Below are 7,505 nucleotides of genomic sequence, written 5' to 3'. Positions count from 1 at the left end.
AGATCCAGAGTCAGTAAGTGTTTACTGATTTGCATTTTCCAATACTTTCTAGTAAAAACAGAAAAGCCATAAGCCAAACAGTGTTGAACTGTGAAAAAAAATATCTTGTACTTTTAAATATGACAAACAATCAGTCAGTCTTACTAGCTGAGGCTTAGACAGTGAATAACTAATGACTTGGTCCACTGAAATGCTTTGGGAACCATTTCCTGTGGGATTTATAAAAGGAAGCCATTGGGCTGAACGCAGTGGGTAACACCTGTAATCCCAGCAGGTTGGGAGGCCAAGGTGGGTGGATCACAAGGTCAGGAGTTGAGATCAGCCTGACCAACATGGTATAAACCCGTTTCTACTAAAAATACAAAAATTAGCTGGGCATGGCAGCGTGCACCTGTAATCCCAGCTACTCAGGAGGCTGAGGCAGGAAAATCACTTGAACCTAGGAGGCAGAGGTTTCAGTGAGCTGAGATGGCGTCACTGCATTCCAGCCTGGGCGAGAGAGTGAGACTCTGTCTCAAAGAAAAAAAAACAAACAAACAATGAACAGACACTTTTCAAAAGAAAACATATATGAGGCCAAAAAACATATGATAAAATGCTCATCATCACTGGTCATTAGAGAAATGCAAATCAAAACCACATTGAGATACCATCTCACGCCAGTTAGAATGGCAATCATTAAAAAATCTGGAGACAACAGATGCTGCAGAGGATGTGGGAGAAATAGGAACACTTTTACACTGCTGGTGGGAGTGTAAATTAGTTCAACCATTGTGGAAGACAGTGTGGTAATTCCTCAAGGACCTAGAAATAGAAAATCCATTTGACCCAGCAATCCCATTACTGGATTGTCCAAAGGATTATAAACTGTTGTCCAAAGGATTATAAATTGTTCTGTTATAAAGACATATGCACACGTATGTTCACTACAGCACTGTTTACAATAGCAAAGACCTGGAACCAATCCAAATGCCCATCGATGATAGACCGGACAAGGAAAATGAGGCACATATACACCATGGAATACTATGCAGCCATGAAAAACGATGAGTTCGTGTCCTTTGTAGGGACATGGATGAATCTGGAAACCATCATTCTCAGCAAACTGACACAAGAACAGAAAATCAAACACCACATGTTCTCATTCATAGGTAGGTGTTGAACAATGAGAACACATGGACACAGGGAGGGGAGCATCACACATTGGGGTCTGTTGTTGGGGCACAGGGGAGGGACAGCGGGGAGTAGGGAGGTTGGGGAGGGATAACATGGGGAGAAATGCCAGATATAGGTGACAGGGAGATGGAGGCAGCAAACCACATTGCCATGTATGGTATGCATGTTCTGCACATGTACCCCAGAACCAAAAGTGCAATAAAATATATACATATATAAAAGCAAGCCATTAAAGAACATTAGCAGCAATAACTTACATATATGTATATATTATATAAAATATGTATATATATTTATATACAGTCATGCACCACATAGCAATGTTTCAGTCAACAATGGACCACATGTACAACGTTGATCCCATAAGATTACAATGGCGCTGAAAAATTCCTATTGCCTAGTGACATTGTAAACCTTTTAGTGGGACAAGACATGGAGGTGGAAGACAGTGATATTAATGATCCCATGTAGGCCTAGGCTATTGTGTGTGTTTATATCTGTTTTGTTTTTGTATTTGTTTTTGTTTTGGAGATGAAGTCTTGCTCTGTCGCCAGGCTGGAGTGCAGTGTGGCAGTCTTTGCTCACTGCAACCTGTGCTTCCTGGGTTCAAGCGATTCTCCTGAGTAGCTGGAACTACAGGCGTGTGTTACCACGCCTGGCTAATTTTTTGTATTTTTAGTAGAGATGGGGTTTCGCCATGTTGGCCAGGATGGTCTCAATCTCTTGACCTTGTGATCCACCCTCCTCGGCTTCCCAAAGTGCTGGAATTACAGGCATGAGCCACTGTGCCCAGCCTATGTCTCAGTTTTTAACAAAAAAAGCTTTAAAAGTAAAAATAATTTAAAAAATAGAATAAACTTAAAGAAAAAAATATTTTTCCAAAACTGCACAATGTGTTTTGTGTTTTAAGCTGTTAATACAAAATAGCCAAAAAATTATAAAGTAAAAAAGTATGGTGAGCTAAGGCTGATAACTGAAGAAAAATACGTTTTTATAAAATGCATGTAGCCTAAATGTATAGTGTTTATAAGGTCTGCAATAGTGTACGGTAATGTCCTAGGCCTTCACATCTACTCACTACTCACTCATTGACTCACTCAGGGCAACTTTGGGTCCTGCAAGCTGCATTTATGTAAGTACCCTATAGCAGTGTACCATTTTTTAATCTTTTATATCATGCTTTTACTGTACTGTTTCAATGTTTAGATATGTTTACATACATACTTACCATCATGTTACAATTGCCTCCTGTATTCAGTATTGTAACATGCACAGGTTTGTAGCCCAGGAGCAATAGGCTAGACCACATGGCCTAGGCATGTAGTAGGCTGTACCATCTAGGTTTTTGTAAGTACACTCTATGATCTTTGCATGATGAAGAAACTGCCTAATGACACATTTCTCAGAATGTATCCCCATTGTTAAGTGATGCATGGCTGTATATGTATATACATATTTATACATATGTAGTGTTTAGTGTTATGCTGATACAGTACTATATATACATATGCTGTTATACATACACACATATGTATATATAGTTTTTCCACTTATGGAACACTTTGTCTTTCTCTGTGTCATGTTATAATGGTGTTTCCCAGACTGGATAATTTATGAAGAAGAGAAATTTATTTCTCACAGTTCTAGATGCTGCAAAGTTCAATATCAAAGCACCAGCATCTAGTGAAGATCTTCTTGCTTGTCATCCCATTGTAGAAGACAGAAGTGAGGCGATTAAAAGAGAAGAAGGGAAATGATGCCCAACTTGTCTCATCCTTTTATTAGGAATCCACTCTTGCAATACAGCATTTAATTCATTCATGAAGGCAGGGCCCTTGTTTCCTACTCACCTCTTAAATGTCCCACTTCTCAATACTGTTGCATTTGGAATTAAGTTTCCAACACATGAACTTTGGAGGACACAGTCAAACCACAGCACTCTTATACACAATTTTTTATTTGATCTGTAAAGTAGGACAGGTGTTACAATTCTGACCTTACCTATAGAGCACTAGAAGCTTGGAGAGTTTCATGATTTAACAATTCTCTCACCAGGTCTCATGGTTGTCCCAGGTTGGTGGCTAGGCGTCTCACTACCAGAAAGTACATCTCACAGAACACGTGAGAAGGAATCTTGCAGCTTATTTAGAAAACTCATGGAAAAGACCATCTCATTTCACCAATGGGAAGAAAAAGTTTGAAAAACATGGTTCTAAAAACATTCATTTAGTGATTATATAAACATAACACATATATCTATATGTACAAATAAAAACTTTTTGTTGGAGTTATTGACGCCTAAAATAATAAGAGTGGAATTTAAAATTACTTCAATAGACTAAACAATAATACTCTTAAGGTAAATAAGTCTTGTCTCACGTTTTAAAGTTATTCGCAGTCACGTTAATTTTACTTGTAAAACCAAGGAGGAAATTCTTTAGCTGTGCTCCTAATTTTAAAAGTCCTTTAATATTGCTTGGGTAAATTGGAGCTATATTTGGAAGTCATGGCGAGTTATCACAATGTTGCTGGGTTAAATTATCCTCTTATGAAAAAGATAATTTAGCACTTTGAGGCAGCTAAAGAGCCTTCTACAAAAATAATAAGAATATAAATTTAATGTAACATACATAGTTTTTCATAAAAATAGTTGTAATTTCAAAGTTTTAAGTGAGGAGTCCTTGGAACCAGTGAAATACACTTTTCAATATTATGGGACATTTTTTGGCTTATCTTAAAGAAAAGACTTAGAGATAAATTAAACTTCAGGTGAGACAATATAGAGTATCGTTGGAGGCAGCAGCTGTCAAAAGTTAAGCAATGTGGTTAAGACCACACAGAGTCAAGTTTCAGAACCAAGACTTGAACCCCGCAGATCCATGTGAATCCAGAGCATGATTCTTCATCAGAGAACATGAAAATAAATGCCTCAGTGTGGGATCTAATATTTTAAAAGTAGTAATTCATGTGTTTAACTTTGTGTTTCCTTCACCGGCATTCCATTCAAGAGATATTTATTGTGTCCACCAGCACCAGGAAATATCCTCAATGCCAGTCAGATGTGGTGGTAAATGAGATTTCTTTCACTTATGTTCTAGTGAGGTGGGAAGACAACAAATTCACAAATAAGCAGATAAAGAAAAACATTGGAAAGGGCTCTATTGACTACTAAGGAGGATCAAGAGGGGTTGTAGTTATTTGTCTTTCCTGCTCTCGTTTCTCTGCTGTGCTGTGAGCTCTCTGAGAGAAGGAATACCTTTCAGCATTCTCTGTTTGGTCTTACACCACAATTTTCAGGTAGTAGAATCAATGCATCAATGACAAGCTGTTTAAAGAACAGAGTACACTCTCTGACAACTTGTTATTTGAATATATATAATGGTCTCTTGGAAATCCTAGTCTGCTGTAGCTTTAGTTTATTCTACCTATATTTTGAAGGTGAAATGCAGAAGAATTTTCTTCCTTTTTTCTGTAGAGTACAAGAGCTCATAGTGTCCTCACTGTAGTCAAGAAGATGAGAAATCCCCAAAGAACTCAATGTGGTAAGTGCTCCTGACAGAAAAAAAATGCAGGCCAGGCAGGGTGGCTCACGTCTATAATCCTAGCACTTTGGGAGGCCAAGGCAGGTGGATTGCCTGAGGTCAGGAGTTTGAGACCAGGCTGGCCAACATGGTAAAAACCCGTCTCTAATAATAATACAAAAAATTAGCTGGGCATGGTGGCAGGCGGCAGTAATACCAGCTACTCAGGAGGCTGAGGCACAAGAATCATTTGAACCCAGGAGGTGGAGGTTGCAGTGAGCCAAGATTGCGCCACTGCACTCCAGCCTGGGCAACAAGAATCAAACTCCGTCTCAAAAAAAACAAAAACAAAAACAAAAAAATTCAAAGTTACCTTTAATTTGGTAAAGGCATTTAGGTTTCTAAAGTCTGACTTTTTGGATTGTTTTTCAAAATTCTCTCATAAGCCAAATCACTAGTTGGAGCTACTAAATGAGCCACAAGTGCATCATTTGTTAAATAATTGAGGCCTTGCAATAAATGGCACCTTCAAAGGGAATATTTATCTTCCAAAGAACTTGTATCTAATTTCTATAAAAGTCACCAGACACTGAGAAATATAGTTGCCCTATACCTGGGCCTCACAAACTGCATTTCTTTCTTTTATTCCACAAATACTTTCTAGTCCAGACCATGTGTCAGGCACTAATACAGGCACTTGAGGTATAATGGCATACAAAATTGGACCCTACTTTGACCTCATGGAGTTTGCCAGATAATGGTACTTTTTCCATAAAGTTTTCTGAACTCCACTCCATACCTTCTAAATCAGAGTCCTTAGTGCAGCAATTCTCAAATCTTAGTGGATTTCAAAATCATAGACTGCTGGGCCCTACCCCAGAGTTTCTGATTGTGTAGGTTGTGGGTAGGGCTTGATAAGTTGCATTTCTAACAAATTCTCAGGTGATACTGGTGCTGCTGGTCCAGGGAATCAAACTATGTGAACCATTGCCCTGGGGAATAGAACCCAAACATCTGTAGGTGATTCTGATGTGTGTTCAGGGTTTAGAACCACTGGAGTACCTGGTGCCCATCAGTATGCTGGTTGCAATTGAGGTAGGGAATTTCGAATAAGCAGAAGTCCAGTCCCTGCTTGCAAGAAACCTACATTGAGATAGGAGAGATGAAACACAAAGTGGAAATGTTATGGACAACTGAAGCAGCTTGCTGGCCATTATCATTATATGGACACAAAGGCTTCAGAAATGTGGAATCTCAGTGGGGATTGTAATGGGTGGAGAAATCTGTTGGGTCTTGAAAAGTGAGCAGTCTTTGGACTGGGAAAATATGAAGTTACTAAGGAAAAATGAAGCTGCAGTTCATTTCCTTCAAATATGGTATGGGAAACAAATCTAAGTATCTAGATAGATAGATATAGAGATCTTTGGCCCAGTCAATTTGATGCATTAAATTAATCATCACAGTCATGAAGATAAATCATAGTCACCAAGATAAATGTTCATATATTTCAGTAGTTGTAGATATTTTATTTTATTTTTTTTGAAAGAGTCTCTCTCTGTTGCCTAGGCTAGAGTACAGCAGCATGATCTTGGCACACTGCAGCCTCTGTCTCCTGGGTTTAAGCAATTCTCCTACCTCAGCCTCTTGAGCAGCTGAGATTATAGGCACCCACCACCATGCTACGCTAATTTTTGTACTTTTAGTAAAGACGGGGTTTTACCATGTTGGCCGGGCTGTTCTTGAACTCCTGACCTCAAGTGATCCACCCACCTCAGCTTCCCAAAGTGCTGAGATTACAGGTGTGCCCAGCCAGTGGTTGTAGATATTTTAAAATATTGTTTATAGGCATCAACACTGTGAAACTATCATACAGTCATGCACCATGCAATGGCATTTGAGTCAACCAATAAAAACATTTTGTTCCTAAGTTTTTGCCCATGGGACCTGAGTAGCTCAACCAGCATCACAAGATTCAATTGAAGATAGTTTCCAGAAATTCAGTTTCTTTATTTCGCTTAAATTACTGATTTTCCTGAATGCCAAGTTAGAATAGTTTGTGTTAGTAAGATCTTAGCAGGGAGCACCTGTCTATTTATATAGCCAGCTACCCCTTGATGAGTCTGAATCTTCCAAGAAAAATAAGTAGCTCCACCATTCCTGCCTTTCTCCTAACCGCATAGGGCATTTTTAGTTAAGCACATGCATGAATGCTGGGCACACATAAACACAGAGTGTATCCACATGTATACACACCAGCATCCAATCTTTGTTTCATCAGTTCTTCACATAATTCTTATTTTGACGACTATTCAAGATTGTCCGTCTAATATTTTCCTACAAGAATATGATGTATCTTGGGGGTTTCAATGGTCATATTTGTTCTTATTGCTCAAAGAAGAAGGAATTTAGAACATTAAGCTAGAGCCTTCCACAGGGCAATCAAAACAAAGCAAATGGCTGTATTCATGAAGGTTTGTAAAAGGGACAAAGGATGAGAAAATCCATGAAAACATCTGCCATCATGTTTTTCAAACAGACCAGAAGAATGACTAGGTCTCCAGCATTTGGCTTCCTGAAGCTTGGCCTTCGGCCACATTCCTTTTGAAGTGCTTCTTGAGTCATGCCAAGTACCAGCTTCTGCACAAGACTGGTACTTTGGATGACATTACCATCCTTTCCTTCAAAAAAAAAATTCTTCCTCAAGACCTAAAAATACTCCTCAGCCTTGGAGTACAGCCTTGTTTTAATCAACTCCTGTCCACTGAACCAGTTGCTTGACCTGGGACAAGCCAAAACCACAAAGAAAAA

This window comes from Callithrix jacchus, chromosome 5 (assembly GCF_049354715.1).
Source record: "Callithrix jacchus isolate 240 chromosome 5, calJac240_pri, whole genome shotgun sequence".
Lineage (NCBI taxonomy): Eukaryota > Metazoa > Chordata > Mammalia > Primates > Cebidae > Callithrix > Callithrix jacchus.
This window is presented reverse-complemented; position numbering follows the sequence as displayed.